General features: G+C 37.0%; 1 protein-coding gene and 1 long non-coding RNA gene across 2 annotated transcripts in view; one reads left to right on the forward strand and one right to left on the reverse strand.

The window, feature by feature from the left end:
- Positions 1–23,084, reverse strand: part of LOC108149950 (sarcoplasmic calcium-binding protein, beta chain) — a 216,450-nt gene that overhangs the window by 47,307 nt on the left and 146,059 nt on the right. The gene's annotated exons all lie outside the window — the stretch shown is intronic.
- LOC108140943 lies at positions 48–6,982 on the forward strand. The gene is made up of 3 exons (XR_001774197.2): positions 48–105; positions 6,214–6,468; positions 6,522–6,982. It is a non-coding gene; the product is annotated as an uncharacterized LOC108140943 (long non-coding RNA).

Genomic DNA, 23,084 nt, shown 5'->3' on the forward strand with positions numbered 1-23,084 from the left:
GGCTAACGCTAGGAAGAAGTGCCCTCCCCTCTAGTCAACCAACTACTACAACTCCTAAAAAGAGGAGGAGTTAATGTGCGGACGACGAAGTAGTTCTGATTCAAGGTAAATTCCCAGAAACACTTTGCAGCCTTATGGAAACAACCCTGTCAACACTATGCGGGTGGGCACTGGGGTATGAACTAGGACCTAAGTATAACCACTAACCATACAACATATAGACTGGTCATTTCATACGACGCATTTGGACACAAAAAAACGGACCGCGGAAGGTCCACCGCTCTCACAGCAGCAGGTCCATGCACTTCGTGTGCGTTCGGGTTTTTTATGTTGTATGGTTAGTGGTATAACGGAATTGGTACTATTCGCCTAGCCTTTAGCGAAAAAATCCAAACACCTCGGCCTAATACTGGACAGGAAACTTTTCGGGACTTTGCTGTTTTAGAATAGTTTAGTTTTTCAATATGTAGTAATGGTTTATTTTTTTATAATTGCGGTTTAAATTTGTTTAAAATTGGACGACTATATCATATAGCTCCCATTAGAAAAATCGGAAAAAATAATTTAAAAATAAATGGTATTGTTTTTTTTTTTAAATTCTTTTGAATTTAGTATTGGGTTAATAATTCAGAATTAGGCTTTTCATTTTATTAAATTCGGAAAACGATCGAATAATTTAGTCAGAAATATAATCGAATTAATGTTTTATAAGCATATATAATTCGAAATGGGTAAATGAATATTTAATTTTTATAATAGCTATAATATAACCCGCACTATAGGTAGTTTGGAAGAAATAAATCAGAGATTCCAGAATCAGTAGACGCCTCAGTTCAGTTTGATCGTACTGATGAAGGCAAGACGGAGTTTTTTCGCTTGACATATACAAGGCTAAAAAATTGTTTTGAATTATTTGAGAATAGCTCCTAGTGATGCTGATCAAGAATATATACTTTATGGGGTCGGAGATGTCTCCTTCACTGTGTGGCAAACTTTTGACTGAAATTATAATACCCTCTGCAAGGGTATAAAAAGCTACTGAAACGCGCAATTTTGTTTATGTACTTGTTATGTTTCCTTACAGTTAGTAATGTTATTGAAAAACGATTAAAAAAACATCAAAGAACACGCTTAACCTCTGGAATCCGCCACTCACCACGATTTTTGAATGATATGTCTTATCTATGAGTTGTCTAATCTTTGGTAATATTCGTTTATTATTTCAGGTTTTTTTTTAATTCAGAAACGGATATTTTAATAGGAACCTATTAACCTTTGGTTTGTCGGGTTGTATTTACTTTCACACAAGTTATAATAACAGGTAGTAGTGTACAAAAAAAAGTCACAAAAAAAATGGATAGTGTGGCTGTCTTTGTTTCTCCCACTATGGGGTCGACCAAGTAACCAGTTGTCAGATGGATGTTGTTTTTAAGACGTCTTATGCCCATAGGTCTGGCTAGTGTCAGGGCCTGTCAATTTGTATGTGAAAGTCTTGCTCTGTAACTGGAGGCTGTGTTAGTGATAAATGTACACATAGGATTAATTTTAAGATCTCGAAAAATAAAAGTGTTTCGTGTGTAGTATGGGGCGCTTACCATGTCTTAAAATTTTAACTTGGCAAGACTCAAGTTTTATAAGACCGATATCGCCTTTTATCGACCTATTCACTAAACTGCTGCTTAGGGAAAACCCTGTATAAAATAATAGCACAGTCATGCAGGAGACAGTGGAAGTGGAGATCCACGACCTGGGTGAGATGACCAGCGGCGAAGAGGTCCTGCAAGCCCTATACGCAGAAGAGGACGGCGACAAGATCAGGATTGGTTGAGTCGTCTGCCGCAAAAAAGGCAGAATGGTTAAGTTTCTTCAGCTTAACCTGAACCATTACAAAGCGGCTCAGGATCTGCCTTCGCAGACGGTGATCGACAAGCGGGTAGGGATAGCAATCCTCAGCGAACCATACTAGGCAAAACCAGAAGGTGTCTGGCAACAGAGCGCTGATACTGGCGCCACAGCCATGTGGAGCTGTGGAGAGCCCCTGGAACACATGACGCAAATGGAATCCTGGACAGGCTACGCCAGGGCGAAAATCCAGAGTGTAACCATATAAAGATGCTAAATACATAGCCCCGATCGTACATGAAGACGTCTTCAGGGACACATAGCACGAGAACGTCCAGGACTTGTGTGGAAGATAGCCTGTTTTAATTGCAGGGGATTTTAACGCATGGTCTGGTGCATGGGGCAGCGAAAAAACGACGCAGTGAGGAACCATCGTCCTGGATGCCTGGCTGCGCTGGATGTCGGCCTGCAAAAAAAGAAGGGAATAGGTGCTCGTTTAGCAAGGCTGATCGGGAGCTAATTGTTGACCTGACCTTCGCTATCACTCAGCTGTCCAGAGTATCGGCGGTCATCACCGAGACAGGGAACAGCTCCCCCGCTCCAAATAGCCGGCAAACGTTCCACAGAGCTCACACCTTGAACGGACGATACCAGCACCAATGGCGACGAGAGGGTAGCGGCCATGGTTAAATAAGCCTGCGATGCAGCGATTGAAACGACCTCGCGAGGAGGAAATGCAAGGCGACCGGTCCCACGGTGGAACCGGTTTTCGGCGGACTCCATCTGTCCCAGATGAAATTCCCAAAACTGCCCTGCATGTCATCGTTGCATCCCGCGTTTTCCCCCGGGCTGAAAGCGGCAATGACTCGTGCTTATACCGAAACCAAAGAAGCAAAACGACCCTTCATACAGACACCTTTGTTTGCTCAATGCAAACCAGAAAATCTTTGAACGCATCGTCATCAACCACCTGGAGAAGGAGTTCGAAAAACATGAAGCACTGTTTGACCACCAGCGAAAAAGAAAGAGATATTCTATATTTAGAATTCGTTTATAGGCTTTACACAATACATTCGCAAACGTTTTCCATGTGTGAGTTTGTGCGCTTCCAACTTTTTCGTCAAATTACAGCTTGGTCAGCGCTTTAAACCCGCTGAGACAACACAAAAACCATTAAGTATCCTCTAAAAAAATTCTTCGACAAATAACAATGGTTTGAAATATCAGAATTACGGTTTTATTTTGTTAATATCGGCAGACTATAGCATATAGCTCCCATGAAAACAAAATAAGAAGAAACAAATTTTTTAAAATTTGTAATTTTTCTATTTATGATTTTAGGAACGACCGAACAATTAAGCTTAGAATCATCATAACGCAAATAAATAAAAATTTAGATTCTGTAAATAATATTTAAGGGTATAAAACAGAGAGCTGATGCTGGCGCAGCCATATGGAGCTGTGGACACATGGAGTCCTCGAGCTGACCACAAGGTCGGCGGTCATCACCGAGACGGGGAACAGCTTCAACTCCAAATAGCCGGCAAACGTCCTACAGAGCTCACACCTTGAACGTCAATGTGATTGTATCCCGTATACGATTACAGCACAATCGGAGACGGAAATACCTGTGCCGAGAGGGTAGCGTCCATGGTTACTGCAGCCATCTCAAGAATGATGGCCAACACGAGAGGTCCACTGGTTAATTCCCAGCAAAGCTCCTTGGCTAAATAAAAAATACGGACAGGAGGATTTCTAGACCGCGCAGATGATTTCCGGACATGGTTGCTCTTACTCTCCTTTTTTTCATCATACCTTCATCTATTTTTGCCACCATTTATTTGTCGTGGCATATACTTAAGCTTCATTTAAATAAAATAATAAAAAAAATATACATTACAAAGCGCCCGAAGGAGCTCGTGGAGGGCAAATCTGAAACTACAAATTGGCAAGTGAATATGTTCGAGTAAATCTAGAAGGAACAGCGATGTCAATATAGCTTAGGAGAAGGGAAGAGTTCACCTTACCTATAAGAATCTTATGCAAAAAACTGACTCCGCTTCACATTTTATGATGTTTTATGGACTAAATATCATTTAATTTTAATCTTGATGAATAAGGTGGAATATGCCTCACCCAATTCCAATAATTAAAAGTGCTTTTAAAATGGGTTCAAAATTTTTTTTAGGTGATCAATATATTAAGGCTTATTTTACAAAATAGAGCGAATATATAAATTTACAAATTTTTTTTTGTGTACGGATTGTCAAACTTCTTGGAAGAACACCTATACTATTTACTGGGGTAGCACGTTCGAAAGTGTAGTTTTCAAGTCTGTTAAAGTATATGTGAGCTGAAGACCGATAAAATGACATCGATTTGCATTTTGCATGGCTTAAAAACAGAAAGTTGTTAGAAAACCATAATTGTAATTGATCTAAGTCAGATTGAAGCGAAGGTGTAAGATTTGGTCAGAGAATGATAAGCAAATTTTTAGATTCGGAAAACATCACTTTAAGAAGATCCTTAATGCAAACAACGAAAAGTAGAGAACCCAGATTGCTTCCTTGGGGGACACCAGAAAAAACATTTACGATGGAGGAAAGTTGTTTATTGAAGAGAATGCGTTGAGTTCTGTTTAGTTCTTCGCCATATAGTAATGGTAAAATATTTCAGAGTTATGGTTTAAATTTTATCAAAATCGGACGTCTATATCAGATAGCTCCCATAGAAATAATAAAAATATATATAAAATAACTATTAAATAACTGAGCTGCAAATCATCATAGCTTCAATGTTTTTAGACATATACGCAAGTAAATCATAATTTTAATGTTTTAAAAAATATTTAATTTTTGCAATAGCTGCAAGGGTATATGAACTTCGGCTTGCCGAAGTTTGCTTCCTTTCTTGTTTTTCATTTTTTTCCGATTGTTCCTATGGGAGCTATATGATATAATCGTCCGATTTTGATGAAATTTAAAACGTAATTCTGAAATAGTTAACCATTACTATATGTCAAAAAACCTTTCTACCTGCAGTAGAAAGACAACTTTTGGGAAAGTTTCATGCAGATAGCTTTAAAACTGAGAGACTAGTTTGCGTAGAAACGGACGGACAGACGGACGGACAGACGGACATGGCTAGATCGACTCGCCTAGTGAAGCTGATCAAGAATAAATATACTTTATAGGGTCGGAGATGTCTCCTTCACTGCGTTGCAAACTTCTGACTGAAATTATAAAACCCTCTGCAAGGGTATAAAAAGAAAATAAGTATTCTTGACTCAGATTTTAAGCCAAAAGTCCGAGAGCAACCGATTGCATTGTTCGTATAAAAGACCTTTTGCGTTGACTTTTTCAGTCAATCGGTTTTTTAGTAAATCTCTCTGTTCGAGCATCACTTGTTTCTCTCATCGTGCGAGGTTCGGTAAGAGATCGACTCACGAACCGCTCAACGCACAGTGGTCGGTTCCATAGGCCATAAATAATATAATCAAAGTCAAAATTTATTTTTTAAATGTACCAATTCTTATTTATAATTGGTCTTGCTACTTGAATTTATTCATCTGTTTGTTTTGCTCTATCTGTCCTCTTCAAGAATAGCATTGAAAGCATGATTTTCATTGGGTATTTCAGCGTAAGCAACGTGCAAGGAAAGCGCTCCTTAAAAAATTTTTTTAAGCTTATTAAAAACAAGTTTCAGTGCAATGAAAGTGCTCAGTATTATAAATAAAGGTATTAACTTCCATTTAACAACAAAAAGTACATGTAGTATGTGTTGTGTTTTATGTAAATCAATATAGTACATAATTGTGATCTTTCTTGGTTTGTCTTTTTTGTGTTTGGTTAGAGATTTCGTTGTGATGGCATTCTTTGTGACAAACAAATCTTTATGTATAATATTCTTAAGCATTTTAAGAACATAAGAATGTTTAATTCAAGTGCCGAAAGTTGCCGAATTATACAAAAAGGTAACCTTGTTGTAGTTTGTTGCCGTTTGTTGGTTTGTATTGTCGTTTGTTGTTATTTTTGTGTTATGTTTTGTGTTTATATTCTTTTCTTTAAAATAATAGCTTATTATTTCCTTAGGAGTGCCAATTTTCACGTTTGCGTTCTGTTCTGTGACGTATCAATGAAAGATATATGATATAGTTGTCCGATTTTAATAATATTAAAACCGAAACTCGGGAATATTAAACTATTGCTAAATCTTAAATAAATCTTAAAATGTAAAAATCAAAAAAGTTATAATTTTTTTTCCCATTTTTTACCGATTGTTCCTATAAAAGCTATGGGATATAGTGTACGATCTGAACTTTAAAATTGACCTTAGAATTTGTTCACATATTAGTATCTTTTTTTATTCCAGGTGGAGGTAATGGCAATCCATAACAGTGACATATACCTGCTCTCAGATAGACAAGCAGCACTTAAGGCCCTTGACTCCTTCAAAACCACCTCAGCAACCATAACTGAGTGCCGAAAACCTCTTAACGAAATGGCCAACCATCTCAGAATCCACCTTATATGAGTGCCTGGTCACCGCGACATTGTAGGCAATTGCGTAGCTGACGAGCTGGCTAGACAAGGGACGATCGCCGATATTCTTCCCGAGAAGGCCACGGTGGGCATGCCCATTACCACTTGTAAGCTGATATTGAAACAAACCCTTACCAGTCTTTTTGATAGCAGATGGCACTCAATCTTACTTGGCCCACACGTAACTCCAAAAGAACATGGGCACTCATACAGTGCACCTTATCGGCGCACTTACAGGACACTGCCTCATAGGCAATCGTGCGCGAAGGTTAAGAGTCCAACACCATGACTTCTGCCGTAGTTGCAAGCAGATAGACAAGGAGGAAACCATACACCACCTCCTGTGTCTGTGTCCTACACACACCCAAAAAAGATTCCTACACCTAGGAAGCTATACCTTGCCCAACCTTAAAGCTATACCGCACATCAAACTGGCCGATCATTCACGATTCTTGCATCATACCAGATGGTTCGAGAAGACAACCCTGTAACGAGGTTAGGGACTGACCTCAGAGATTATATAGCATCCCAAAGGGCCTTTGCGGCCATACCTAACCTAACCTAACCTAAAGTATCTCTTAATTGTATTTTGAGACTTAGTGTTATTAAAAATATTTATTCAATTTTTTTTAATTCTTATAGTACATAATCCTTTAAATGCAGCAAATGGCAGAATAAAAGTGGTATACGACTTCCGATTGCATGGAGTTTCCTTTAAGGAGGGTGAAAACTTAACAACACTGTTTAATTAGTTATGTTTTTCACTGACACTTACTCCGCCGCCGAGAATTTGCCGAATGCGAAAACCGCAAAGCTCGTCCGTAGACCCGGCTATAAAAATTACATGTATTACACTGCAATCAATCACGGTTTTATCGGCGAGCGAAAAAACAACAATTACAATTGAAGATGATGGGTTTTGACTGGAGCGCTACGGTCTACGTAAGTGAGCAGCTCTTGAAAGAACAATATCTAATCTTCAAAGAAGCAATGCGCCTGAAAAACCTAAAAACGATTGGTGGCGTATTTACTCGCGGAGGTTTAGTTCACGTGCGCTGCACTGGAGGAGAGCTTTCGATTTGAGCAGACGGATGAACTTACAGCGCTCACTCAAAAAAACGAAGTCAGGTTTCACAACTCTCCCCCTCTCTCTTCCAAAACTAGGCTTCGCTCAAATTATTTCCTTATTATATAGTTCGTTTATAGATTCCAAGTTTTTTTTAGTTTTTCATATAAAGGGAATTCTTTTGCCACAGATTTCGGCATACTCCCTTTGCCACCGTGTGACGATTTCAATAAATTTTTTCCCAGATTGGTAGAACTGTTGTTTATATTCCCGCCAATTTTCAGCGTCATCGATTGACATTTGTCAAAGTTACGTTGTGTTGTTTACATTAACCTTTGAGCGTGTCTTCGATTTTTTGATTTTAAAAAATGGATAGAAAACAAGAGCAACGAATTTGCATTAAATTTCGTGTTAAAAATGAAATTAGTGTTTTAACTACTTTGGAAATGTTGGAAACCGAAATGGTGACAATGCTTTGAAACTAACAACAGTTTGCGAGTGGCATGGACGGTTCAAAAGTGGCCAAATTCCTTCAACGATGATGACCGTTCTGGCAGGCCATTCACTTCGAAAACGGACGAAAACATCGGCAAAATCAAAGACTGGATGGCCATAAACCGCAAATTGACTATTAGAGAGATGGCAGAGGAGTTGGACATTGCTTTTGGAACCGTTCAAGATATTTTTGTTAATGATTTGGGTTTCAGACGCGTCGCTGCAAAGTTGGTGCCAAAAGAACTGTATTTCATACAAAAAATGGATCGCGTTATCCGTGACCATTTGGCTAAAAACAGCACCAATACCATCCAACAACACCGAATTCACCAGATTCTAACGCGACCTACTAAAATTAAATCGGACTTATACAACGCGAGATACAGAGTACTTAAATAGTGTTCAAATAATGGATTACTCTTTACTAGACCTTATATAAGGAAGGAAAAATAATCTTTTTCACATTTCTAAATTTTAGCAAAACTTTGATACTGTGAGCTACGATATTTTGTGTTCATATTTATAAAAATGTTCAATTTTCTTATAACATCAGAAAAGTTGTTACGTTCTATTTTGTTTTCAGACGTTAGGACATAGTTACACACTCTCCAACTTTGAGCAGCTCTCCAGAGGAGTTCCACAGGGATTACTTGTAGGACCACTGATAATCTATATGTATGATAATGAGATTCCAAATATAGTGTCTTCTTGTAAAGTCAAAATGTATGCTGATGACGTAAAAATGTGTGTATCACGTCCTTTGTGTAGATTAAATGAATGCGTAGTAATGTCGAATGCAGAATTGTCTGTCATAAACAAATGCTCGAAACTGAATGGGCTACAAATAAATCCAATAAAGTTAAATTGTCTTGCGACTTATAAAAAAGTAATTAACACAACTGCCCTAACAACTTTAGTACTTGATAATGAGGAGATACAATAAGACGAAAAGACAAACAAACTGGTTATCATACGCAACAAAAAACTCACTTGGGGCGACCATATAAACCAAGCTTTTGGAAAAACAAATGATTCTCTAAGGTCGCTTTAACACACGCAATTATATTTAAAAGACGTTTTTGACATTGAAATTATTCTACGGGTAATACGGTCAGATATGTGTTTAATGTAAGACGTAGAGATCAGATATCTCGGTTATCATACAAGATATTTGAATTTGATCCTTAATCAAGGATCTGATTCAGGGCATTATTGGCATTTAATAAAAAGAATCTGAATACCTTCACAAAAAATTGTAGTTTATCACTTCTAGACGAACAAATAATATTATGTGCACGAGACACAGAAGAGCTTTTTCTGAAAAACAATTTTCATTTTTGTAATTCGATAATGGAACGAACTTCCCAATTGCTTAAGAATAAGAATAATAAGAACGTAAATAGTACTAAAGTAAAATAAATGGCGCACAAGGCTCCTAAACGCAGTAATGCCATTATACACTGCCCCAAGACCAGGTAGGGTTCCAATCACAACAACAGCTTATGTACCAGATGCAAACAGCGAAAAACAAAACACTTTAAAAATGCCAAATGGCAAAGAAACAGGCCTAACGATTTTTATGACATTCATGCAGACAACTATGTCGGAGCTTATGAGGAATCAAAATCACCTGATCCAAATACTTACAAACCAGTTTAATAAATAATGTCCTGTCTATGAATTTGCTTTTGGAATTCAAACACCAGATGAAAATTAACAACATGTTAATCTCAGAAACGTATTAAGAAATTTCTACTCTAAAAATTATATATTTTATGGCGCAGAACAACCAGTTGGTTAATCTATAATGGTACTGGTAAGTTGGTAAGAATAGTAGAAAAAACAATCTTCTCCTAGCGTACTACCTATATAGTTGGTAAATCCAATAAAGTATTAAAATTGACTTTTTCTCGATTACTGGCTTATTGACCCGAATAAATAAACAGATATAATTGACTTCGCCATCGTTAATCTCATTGATGCCGAAAGTCGATCTGACTTATTATATAACCATCTCCTTGATCGATCTCAGTTATCCAAAAACACACAGTTTTAAACAACGAATAGAACGAATTGGCTAAAAAACAAAAATTATATGAGTTCACACATCAACCTAGAATCATCAACAGCACTAAGGCCATAGATGACGCAGTACAAAAGCACTACTTGTATCTATTGCAAGTAACGCAACACCGAAAAGTGCAATTTCAGCTCAAAGAAATCACATCAACAATTATATTGAGCAATAAGTCAGGAAAAATGCAGTAGGTAAGCATCTCACGAAAAACAAGGAGCTGCAACACGCAAGCTTTCTGGAATATTGAGACAAGAAAAACTAAAATTCAAAAATTATCACTTACGAACATCAAATTTCCGCTCTGGAAAGCTCATCTTAATTTAAGCCCGCCGATTTCAGCTGAAGCTGCTGGGAGACTGAGATAGATCTTGGGCTAACAGCGATGCAGAAGTAGTACATTTTTTCGCAAAACACATTTTGAACGTTTTTAAACCAAGTGGAGCTGCAGACACTGCACAGTACCTACACTAAAACAAGGCGAGCACACCCCACCTCATTCCGTAATAATGAAATCTCCAAGGTCACCAAGGAACATCTGAAGCCAAAAAAATCTCCTGGGCTTGACAGAATCCCATTCAATGTGATAACAACTGCCAGATTTTAATGCCATATCGAAATTGTGTCACTTTCCACAACAATGGAAAAAATGTATTATAATTATGATTCCAAAGCCAGGACAAGACCGATCATACAAGTCCATTAGGCTCCTCTTATGCCTATCTAAAAAAAAGGGAATTATTTAACGTGTTATGCCACATTTCAACCCATTCCGGATCATTAATTTGGATTTAGAGAATAGCATTGAACAAGTCAATATAATTGCTTTTGAACAAAGGGAGAATTGATGAGTTTGGCATCGCGGCATGATTACCTTTATACGGAAAATATACCCACGATCCAGCGACAAAAGACATTCACGTTCGCCGACGACACAGCTATTTTAGACACAGCTCATATGTCCACTTCTGGCTTCACAATTAATATCCCCTACCCCAATTGGAAAAATAGTTTATGATTGGCGCATAAAAGTGAACGAGCAAAAAAGCAAGCACATTACCTTTAAGTTTAACAAAAAAAATTGTTCACAATTATCACTCAATAACGTATTTATACCACCTACTAAGGTTAGAGTACAAAGTTATGCTCTACAAAACTGTTATAAATCCGGTCTGGCTGTGAGCTATGGGGCAATGCCAACAATATAGAGCTGAGCCAAAAAGCACAGTCAAAAGTGAAATAAAAACTATAACCGCAGCGCCCTGGAACATCCGCACATAGGCATCCACAGAGACCTAATTATCCCGTTAGTAAAAGAAGAAATTGCCCAACTACAAGCCAAATACATCTTCGATTTATCAACGCACTCAAACCAGCTAGCACGCACAAGAACCCAAATCCGCCTAAGAAGAAATGACTTACCAGCACGGTAACTCATGAGGCCACTCTTAAGCCAAGAGGGCATCAAGTACATTTTTAGATTTAAGGGGGTAAGTGGCCGAAGACGTTTAAAACAAGGAAGGAAGCAAACTTCGGCAAGCCGAAGTTCATATACCCTTGCAGCTATTTCAAAAACTAAATACTCTTGAAAACGTTAAAATTATGATTTACTTGCGTGTATGTTTAAAAACATTGAAGATATGATGACTTGCAGCTGAATAATTCGATAGCTCCTATGGCAGCTATACGATTGTTCCTATGGGAGCTATATGCTATAGTCGTCCGATTTTGATGAAATTTAAACCGTAACTCTGAAATATTTAACCATTACTATATCTCGAAAAACTAAAAAAAAATTAAAAAACACCAAAGCTAACATTTTTTTTTATATTATTTTTATGATTGTTCCTATGGGAGCTATATGCTATAGTCGTCCGATTTTGATGAAATTTAAACCGTAATTCTGAAATATTCAACCATTACTATATCTCGAAGAACTAAAATATAAATTAAATAACACCAAAGTTATAATTTTTTTTTATTTATTTTTCCGATAGTTCCTATGGAAGCTATATGCTATAGTCGTCCGATCCTAGTGATGCTGATCAAGAATATATATACTTTATAGGGTCGGAGATGTGTCCTTCACTGCGTTGCAAACTTCTGACTGAAATTATAATACCCTCTGCAAGGGTATAAAAATTTAATATTTTTTATTGTCTTAATCGATAAGTATACGCTTCAAGAAAATTCATGCACAATTTAAAAAGCCGATCTTAAATATTATGGAAGATATGGCGAATAGCGTCCAACTAGTCATGTCCTTCAGTCTGTCTGTCCGTCCATTTCTACGCAAACGAGTCTCTCAGTTTTAAAGCTATCTGCATGAAACTTGCCCAAAAGTTGTCTTCCAATTGCAGATAAAATTATAATTTTGCTGTTTTTTAATTTTTTTTTAAGTTCTTCGACATATAGTAATGGTTAAATATTTTAGAATTACGGTTTTAATTTAATCATAATGGGACGACTACAATGTAAATGTAACTTTTCTATTTTGTAATTTAGTTTTAAAATTTTTCTCGACTTATTAATAATTCTACAGTCCAGCATTACGTTTTTAATTTTATTAAAATCGGAAACCGATATCATATAGCTGCCATCGAATAATTGAGCTGCAAATCATCATAGCTTCAATGTTTTTAAACATATACGCAAGTAAATCATAATTTTAATGTTTTCAAGAATATATAATTTTTTCAATAGCTGCAAGGGTATATGAACTTCGGCTTGCCGAAGTTTGCTTTCTGTCTTGTGAAGGTAAATGTTGAAATTTTTCAAAAATCGTAGAAAACCGACTATTAAAAACCCTATGCAGCGGAATTACTTTTATTTTATGATGATTGCAGTCAGGATTTCCTACACCAATTTCGATGTCAACGGCGAAACGACTTGCGGGAACCTTTATAAATCATTTAATTTTCCATTTTTCATAATGTAATTTTTTTTTCTTCATACATTGCCCTAAATATATATGACGTACGTTTTTCCAAAAAAAAATCGCATAAAACACTTTTTTTCGGCCTCTACGTGTACTTCCCCCTTGAGATGTTATAATTTGTTATAAGTCCCTTAAGAAGAAGATTCAACAAATAAATAAAACAATGCAGACAAAAAAAAAACAAAAAAATATCTTAGTAAATACATAGATTTTTTTTATAAGACGGTGTCTTTTTGACTTTCATCTGTCTCTTTATGGTTTTTATAAAATAACTTAAAAACTAAAGTACAATTACACTACATTACAAGAACAATAATTATTTAGACCTTCGGATAAAAGCTTTACAGATAAACATATTTAATTGGTTTCATGATATAAGTAAAGTTAAGAAACGAATTTAAATGTAAAAAATTTAAATAAAATTTAAAATTAGCTTGTGCTTTTCAATTAATTTAAAAGTTTTGTTTTCGTTTCTAATACATTTAATATACTTTGATAGGTGATTCCAATAGCAAATAGCGCTCTAAATTTAAAACATATTGCGCAATTGCTTTCTCTCTTTGCTTTTTCATGCTTATGGCGTCGCAAAACCCAAATATTTAAATTCCGTTACACAATGTTGAAATAATGCGGGTGATGATGCTACCAGCTTTTTGGCAGATTTATTTATTTAAATTACTTTTCGTAAATTAAATCGTTGTAATATAATATATGTTGGAACGACACAGACAATGTATTTTCATTCGGATACAAAGAGCAACAACCACCAGAGGGCCACAATAGGTATATAACTGCCAAAAAGGGAACAATAGATAACAACCGATTGTTTACATTTTATTTTGGCTTAAGTGAATTGATTTTTTGTTAATTAATAGGCATTTCGATTTCGAAGGGTTGTATAATTTCATACTTGCTAATACTAATCACAATTAGAAATAGATGATCTCCCTACATTTACATATAACGAGAAAAGTTGTGGACCTAAAACTGAGTCTTGTGGGACTCCCTGGGCGAGAGGCAGAAATTATGAATTAGGACCCGGAGACCATTGCGTGCAACTTATTCGAAAGGTACGTTCGGATGAGGTTTATTGCACTCATGGAGAAATTGTACAGTGTGCGATCAATTTTTATACCCTTGCAGAGGATATTATAATTTCAGTCAGAAGTTTGCAACACAGTGAAGGAGACGTTTCCGACCCTATAAAATATGTGGTATATATTCTTGATCAGCATTACTAGGAAAGTCGATCTAGCTACGCCCGTCTGTTCGTCTGTCCGTTTTTACGCAGACTAGTCTCTCTGTTTTAAAGCTATCTGCATGAAACTTTTCCAAAAGTTGTCTTTCTATTGCAGGTAGTACATAAGTCGGAGCGAGCCGGGTCAGACGACTGTAGCATTCAGCTCCAATCGGAGAAATTTTATTTTTTAGTTCTTCGACATATAGTAATGGTTCAATATTTCAGAATTCCAGTTTAAGTTAAATTAAATTTCATAGGAACTATCGAAATATTGAGCTGCAAATCATCGTAGCTTCAACGTTTTTAAACATATTCGCAAGTTAACTATAATTTTAATGTTTTCAAGAATATTTAATTTTCGCAATAGATGCAAGGGTATATGAACTTCGGTTTGCCGAAGTTTGCTTCCTTTCTTGTTTTTCTAATATTGCGATTGTTTTAATGGGTGTTATGTGATATCGTCGTCCGCTTTTAATTAAATTTTAGCCGCAAAATTTAATTAACAAACCATTGGTATACCTCGAAGAACTAAAAGAAAAATTAAACAGGAAAGGGAGCAGCTTGCAGCTATTGCAAACATTAAATATTCTTGATAACATTTCAATTTCGATTTATAAGCGTGGGTGTTGAAAGTCAATGAAGTTAGGATGATTTTCAGCTCAATTATTCGGTCGTTCCCATGGCACCTATGTGATATCGTTTTCCGATTTGAATACAATTAAATGCGTAAATCTGAGCCACCAAATTAGTCCAAAATAATTACTTAAAAATTTTTAAAATTAGAAAAGTTCCCTTTTTTTTATTTTTTTAATATTCCGATTGCTTCTACGGGAGCTATATGATACAGTCGTCCGATTTGAATAGAATTAAAATACAAATAAAAATACAAATTAAAATTAAATAACAGCCTAGATATAATTTTTTTCATCTATTTTTCCGATTGTTCCCATGGGAGCTATATGCTACATTCGTCTGATCCGGCTCGTTCCGGCTTGTATACTACCTGCAATATAGAGGCAACTTTTCGGAAAGTTTCATGCAGATAGCTTTAAAACTGAGAGACTGTTTGCGTAGAAACGGATATAATTATACATGTGTGTTTTTGTATTCGTGCAGGTAGTACATAAGTCTTAACAGCCGAATCGGACAACTATAGCATATAGGAACAATCGGAAAAATAAATGAAAAAAAATTTCAAGTTTGCTGTGTTTAATTTTTTTTTAGTTCTTTGACATATAGTAATGGTTATATATTTTAGAAATACGGTTTCAATTTAATTAAAATTGAGCGGAAATCAAAAGCTCCCATGGGAACAATAAAAATATTAAAACAAAATTTGTTGTTTTAAATGTAACTTTTCTATTTTGTGTTTTTTTTTTTAAATTATTTTTGACTTATTAATAATTTGACAGTTCAGAATTATGCTTTTAATTTAATATATAGCTGCCATAGGAACAATCGAATAATTGGGCAAATCATCATAGCTTCAATGTTTTTAAGCATATACGCAAGTAAATCATAAATTTAATGTTTTCAAGAATATTTAAAGGTATATGAACTTCGGCTTGTCGAAGTTTGCTTCCTTTCTTGTTTTTGGTTATGTTCGTGTGTAGACCTTAAAGGACAAACGGTCGATTTCAAATCGTGCTATTATTTCTATTATAGTCGTATTCCCCGACTATTAGATACCCGTTACCCTTTTTCCCCCTGAGAACAATCGGGGTCTATGTGGTGCCATTTGTCGAACTGCATTGCCAACACATGGAGTTCTTTTGTTATGTCTCTCTACTTCAGAGATAACCACGGCCATAATGAGCATAGGAAATTTTTTTGTGGGCAGAGCAGCGGCAGAGGACTTAATACTTCATAGCTTTTAAAAAAATAATTCTAACGAATCTCTAGCTTTTATACTTTCCGAGATTTGGACGTTAATACGTTTGGACAGTCAGACAAACAGGCGGATATGGCTAGATCGACTTGGCTATTGATCCTACTCCATAGATACTTTCAGGGACTGAATCGCTTTCATATACCGCGCCATCTGTTCCATCTCCATCTCTAGCTTTTATAGTCTCTGAGATCTCGCCGATTTATCTATTGATCCTGCTCAAAAATATACACACTTTATATGGTCGGAAACGCTTCCTTCTACCTGTATCACTCTACGAGTAACGAGTAAAATAAAGAGAAAATAGGGTGTGCATGCCGCGCCCACAACACTGTAACAACCTTATTAAGTACATCTCACACGCTACGTAAACGCGCGGCTAGTTCAAAGAGGTTGAGGGTTCGTCTAAGAAATTTATATTGAGCGAAAATAAAACGCAAGGGTGTTTTCGCGGCTCGCGAGGGCTCTTTGAGTTCGAGTTAGCCACGACCTAGCACCATTGGATATTACCGTTGTATCCTCAGCCTTGTCATCATTTGACGTTTCGAATTTGCGATCTTTACTTTACCTTTTTCCCTTTTACCCTTTGACCTTCTTGCTCTTGCCCTATGAGTGTTCAATGTGCATCTAGGTACCTTTAGTTCACGGTATCTCCGCTTGACCTGGCTGACTTTTATTCCTTCCTGAGCTGTTGCTGTTCAGCTCTCCTTACGATTTTAAGATTCTCACAGCACCAACTGTAGCTTTGCTTTCTTCTAGAATTAATTTAATTTAGGTAACTTCCTTTGTCGCAAGCACGTTAAATTCTTGTCTTAACAAAAATAATGAATTATCAATGACTACAGATACCAAATTGCTTTCTCCCTACAATCCTGAGCCTCTGCGACCCTGGCTGAAATTAAAACCGACAACGATGAAGGATGTGTTTTAATCCAGTGCAAATCGATTTTGCAGACTGTCCACAAGAAATAATTCTCAACAATGTAGCATCAAATTGACACGATTATAAAAATCTGCCACTTTGCCACGTTAAATCCTGCCTCTTGCAAAACCTGAGAAACTTCGTCTCGAATGGCGCCTGTCAACAAAAAAATCTTTTTAAATTACTTTTGCGTCTTTTGGATGAGAATTTGGAGTATCATGCACGAGCCTGGGCTGAGACGGTTTGGCAATTTCATAAAAGAAGGAGCCGGATCGGACGACTATAGCATATAGCTCCCATTGAAACAATCGGAAAAATAAATAAAAAAAATTATAACTTTGGTGTTTTTTAATTTATATTTTAGTTCTTCGAGATATAGTAATGGTTGAATATTTCAGAATTACGTTTTAAATTTCATCAAAATCGGACGACTATAGCATATAGCTCCCATAGGAACAATCTTAAAGCTGCCATAGAAACTATCGAATAATTAAGCTGCAAATCATCATAGCTTCAATGTTTTTAAACATACACGCAAATAAATCATAATATTAACGTTTTCAAGAGATTTAGCTTTCGAAATAGCTTGCTGAACTTCCTTCCTTGTTTTAAACGTCTTCGGCCACTTACCCCCTTAAATCTAAAAATGTACTTGATGCCCTCTTGGTTTAAGAGTGGCCTCATGAGTTACCGAGCTTCCTTCCATGTTTTTTTTTGACTCTACCCCTAAACAAAACAAAATATTGCTACAAAAAGCGGTACTTTGTTTGTAAGGTGTGGAGGCCGAGCTCTCGCCAATGGCAACAGCACCGTCTCTCCGTTCCTAGAAAAAAACGGTTATTCTCTTGAAGCTCGCACGACCGAAAGCAATAAACCTAAAATAAACCGTACCAACAAAGGTGAATTATCCGAGACGTTGAATACCAACAGATTTTCGCTCTAGGCGGAGTCTGCTATCAGAAGCTTTAAGAAAATTAAAGCCCCCATCTATATTTATTCCGGAGATGAATTCGAATGCCCTAGTTGACTAAATAGTTGAGGTGGTCGGGTGGTTTCATATTAAATCACTTGTCAAAGGAAGTATAAGTGAAACTTTAAGAAAATTAAAGCCCCCACCTATATTTATTCCGGAGATGAATTCGAATGCCCTAGTTGACAAAATAGTTGAGGTGGTCGGGTGGTTTCATGTTAAATCCCTTGTCTAAGGAAGTATAAGTGAAACTTAACTACAAAATCAAATAAAGGAAGATTTCCTACTCATTTTAAATAACTAAACGCATCAAAAAGGAATTACTGTACGTACCAAAGTATTGCAAGTTGTTCTAAAAACAAAGAACCCGGTATGGCCTCTTTTGAAATCACAGTTGCATTAAACGCAAATGGATTCCATGCCAAAAATGGGATAAACGTATTTAACAGAAACAACCCCCCAACCACATTTTAAAGTCGAGCTGAAGCCAGACAGCAAAACTGTGAAAAAGAATAAAGTGCAATACAAGTTGCAGTATCTTCTGCACAATAAGATCACCGTAGAAAAGACGCACAAACGGAAGGGGCCAGTGAAATGCACAAACTGCCAGGAATATGGGCACACTAGGTCTTACTGCACCCTGAGGTCAGTGAAGACTGCCACGATTCCAAACCTTGTCACCCCAACAAAGAATTCTCTAATGAAACAACAAAGTATGATGGACATTATGTCATTCATGAAAACCACTATGCAAAACCTTATGCAAAATCTCAATAAATGAATACAGATGCTTGCATCTCAGCAGTTAAAATAAACCATGTCATGCCTACAAATATCTCTGTGGAATGACAACGGCGTTTCCAGGTATAAAGTTAACGAACGAAAATTACATCGACGTTATGTTGTGTGCAGAAACGCACCTTACAGTCGGATGCCTAATACGCATTTATTAACACAGGAATCCCATAAGGCTTAATGACGCATTTAAAATAAACGCGAAAAATAAATGCGATTAAAAATCATTCGTCCCAAACATTTTTAGAAAAAATTCCGGAAAATACTGATTTTGACGATATTTTGTTCGTGCCACCACTATAGAAGCTGGGGTTTTATGCAAGGATGGCGCAACATTTGATTTCTTTTGATTATAAAATCTATTTTTGGCAAAAATTAGTGAAAATAATTGCAACCGCAAATCCTGCTCGCAGGTCCACAATGCATAACTGCTTCATCTCTGGCAGGAAAAAACTACCACATATACGGGGATCCTTGCTATTTTTTAGAAACTGTGGTGCTCTTCTTTGCAAGCCCGTCAAACAACATCATCAGCTTTCCTTTCTTGTCGCTCATGTTGGCAAATGGTTCGATAGCATTATGGATGATCTGCTGCGCACTAAAGATATCCGTAAACTTGTTCATATTCATGATTTTTAATTCATTTCGTTTTGATTTGCGATAATTCAAAAGTAAACAACCCAAGATCAGCTGTTCGTGCCACTGACATGTCGGAGCTAAATGCTAATACCCCAATAGAATCAGCCACTTTTTAAAGTCCACTAATGTGGCATTGGAATTAGGCTATTCGAAACAAATATAGCTTATATAATAACTTATATATAACTATAAAAAATATAATACTTATTGAAACAATCATCCAGATGGCAAAGCCCATCTTAACAAGACCCCACATCAAACACCACTCTCACCAAAGGTTTGCTCAATATTATTTGCAAGCTACATCGATAAAGTTACAACTAAGATCTTGCGATTTCCGCTGTCTATTGCCCACCTCGCTTTTCATTCTCTGAAGGCCAATTCATTGATAGCTACAATTCACTCAGCGACCCTTCATAGCAGCAGAAGACTCTAATGCAATCATCAAAACATGCAACAAACTGGACTCTAAAACGTAGCAGGCACTTCTTCATTCCCAAATCCCAAAAAGCTTCCAGGTTTAATTAATTTTGCTGTGACCAAAAATAGCTCTCGCAATCTAATGAATGCAGACCTTTCATCAGACCACTCACTATTCCTATTGACTCTCGCACCCCAGAGACTGACGTCGCACCGAACCAACTGGCTTAAATACAAAAGTTCCCATATTGAACTAACCCCACAGCTTAAAACCAATAAGGACATCGATTGCTATGCCTACGCATTGGAATCTGTACTCGCCCCATCTGCTAATATCTCTTACACCACAAGAGAAAGATGTGCAGATCAACTTGGCAGATCACCAACCTCGAAGCAACGTCTTAAGAGGCTACTTGCAGAGTTACCAGGGCTCTTAAGCATGAAGTAGAAAAAGCACATCGCAGGTACACTAAAAAATACCGCCTGCCAGTACAAAGCATCCCTTGTAGAAAGCTCACCCAAGCGCCTCGGCCAAAAACGTCACTCCTATAAGAAACTTACCGAGCAGCTGGGCCCACAGCGAAAAAGACAAGGCCTGTATATCTGCTTTACCTTGTAACTTCTTCGTCTGCACTACCTTTGCCTCCAATTCGTACTTTAATACTTTAATAGAAAATAGTAAACTATGTGTCGAGCATGTTATGTCAATTTTGTTATCCTAACAAGAAAACCTTAAAATTCTCCCGGCGATAACTTGATTACTCCAAAAATAAAAATTTTGGTAAATTGTCCAACAGTACAGCTTCGTACAGACCAATTATTTTAATCTCCTGTCTCTGAAAACTTTTCGAAAAATGCCTACTGATGTGCATAGTCTCATATCTAAATGCGCATGTTATTGCGTAGCAATTCTGCATAATTGCCATCAAAAACTTGCTTGACTTTCAAAGCAAACGGTCGGGATTTTGGTGTATTCCAAATTTGTGTTGTTTCCCTAATAAGTGAAAACTATCTCTTTAGTGATAAATACTTACAAAACTTTTTAAACATTGAAGTTTTAATACGAGTTTGTTTTAAGAAAAACGCAAAAACTTTGGCGATTGTGAGGGATGATTTTTCTTAGCGAGAATAGCGAATTAAGCGAAACGGGCGACGACTATAAGGGGATGGCTTCGAAGGAGTTCAAATGATAACTAAACTTTAATTTCTTTATCTTTTTTTTTTTGGCTCCCACTCTCGGCTTACAAATGGAGAAATTCAAATAAAAGCGTCGTGCGCAAACACCGCCCACTCTAGAGGAAGACGTCCTTCAGGCGATGGTCGGCTCTACGATATGGTCCTTCCTTCGTCCTGACGTCTACCACGCAAACCTTCCTATCGACGCCGGCGTGCACCGCTACCACTCGCTCCCTCATGTGTCGATCTGCGCAGACGAAGTTTATTTATTTATTTCATTACCGTTAGCAAATATCTGCCAACATTAACTTAGTACCCGACTCACATCAAGTGGAAGGAGGCAAGGACAGGTGAGTTGGGATGTTTGTTACAATAAAATTAACAGAGAATTCGGAAACTATCTAAAAATACAGTTCATTATATTGCAAACATAAAACGCGCAATGGATCATGTACCTCGAAATTCGTATTACAAATATCGAGGGCAATAGGTCGAGAGTGACGAGTAGACCTTACAGGATGTACAAGTCCAGTTATTGATTTGTGAAGGAACATGACACCATGGCATGTACGATTTTTAGTCGTTGTCCTTCGTTTCATAATGCTGAGATTGGGACATTGTGCTGCAGCCGAGCGATAAGAAGCTGTTCAAAAAGCTTGGGAATCGCGCTCAGTTTTGCAATACCACGGTAGTTTTTAATGTACGATTTGCTTCCCTTTTTATGAAGTGAAATGATAAAAGATTCTTTCCAAACTTTTGGAAAATACGAATGTAGGAGGGATATCTGAAAAAGTTAAGATAAAGGTTTACACAAAGCATCGGAAAATTTGTTTGTATCACAGCTCGGTACAAAATCAGGGCTCGAAGAGAAAGACGTCTTGATTGTTAACAGATTTTGTAAAACATTATCCTTACTAATCAGGGGCGTGAAAATACAGTTGTTGTGAGGAAGAGGGTATGGGTAGGATGAAGGGCTATCATAACTAAAAGTATGTGAACTGGAAAATTTTTGTAAATAAGTTCGCAATTTCGGAGTCACTAGAGGCGAATGTCGTATCAAGGTAAAGCCAAAATGGAAATTGTTGCTTTTTTCGTTTCGAATTAACAAAATCGTAGAACTGCTTTGGGTTGCCTTGGAATTTTATTCTGCACGGTTTAGATAATTATTGTAACATTCGGAATTGTGGACTAAGACATTTGAACGAGCAATTATATACCTCGAATGATCCACCACTAGAACCACTAGGGCTTATGAAACGCATTTGCAGAGGGAAATGAGGGAACGAAAGTATCAAAAGCTGAATAAAGTATACCTTAAAACTGTTCTACAATGTGTAAGGCGAGAGGGCTAATTCGAGCTACTTAAGTATTGGCGAACTCCGAGACAAAAATAAGGTCTAAATCTTTTCAGGAGCAGTTCAAGACTGAGTTAAGTTGTCCTAATGAAAGATCAATAAGACCGTGATCAAACTCATGGGCCGTGGTGGGAACGAGATCAATTGAATCAGTTGATGGCATCCAAGATATGGCAGGCAGGTTAAAGTCGCCCATAACAACAAGATGATCGTTATAGCCGAGGGTTGAATGAATACTCTGTATTTGAGCCAAATGCTGAAGGTAGAGGCTAAGATCAGAACAAGGGGGAATATACAAGCATGATATAAAAATGAAATAATCGTGAAGCTTAATGCGAACTGCAACAAACTCTAAAACTTTTCTGGACCAGTTTAAGACTGAGTTAAGCTGTCCTAATGAAAGATCCATAAGATCGTGAACAAACTCATGGGCCGTGGTGGGAACGAGAGCAATTGAATCAGTTGATGGCATCCAAGATATGGCAGGGAGGTTAAAGTCGCCAAGTACAATAAGATGATCGGGGGTTGAATGAGCCAAATGCTGAAGGTAAAAGCTAAGATCAGAACAGGGCATGATACGAGCATGATATAAAAACGAAATTATCGTGAAGCTTAATCCGAACTGCAACAAACTCTAACATACTGTCAGTACCAATTATCGGAATGCGTTCAGAGACAAGATTGGACTTGACGGCAATTAGAACACCACCGCCAAGACGTATT

The sequence above is a fragment of the Drosophila elegans genome, unplaced genomic scaffold, assembly GCF_018152505.1.
Source record: "Drosophila elegans isolate 14027-0461.03 unplaced genomic scaffold, ASM1815250v1 contig_524, whole genome shotgun sequence".
Classification (NCBI taxonomy): Eukaryota; Metazoa; Arthropoda; class Insecta; order Diptera; family Drosophilidae; genus Drosophila; species Drosophila elegans.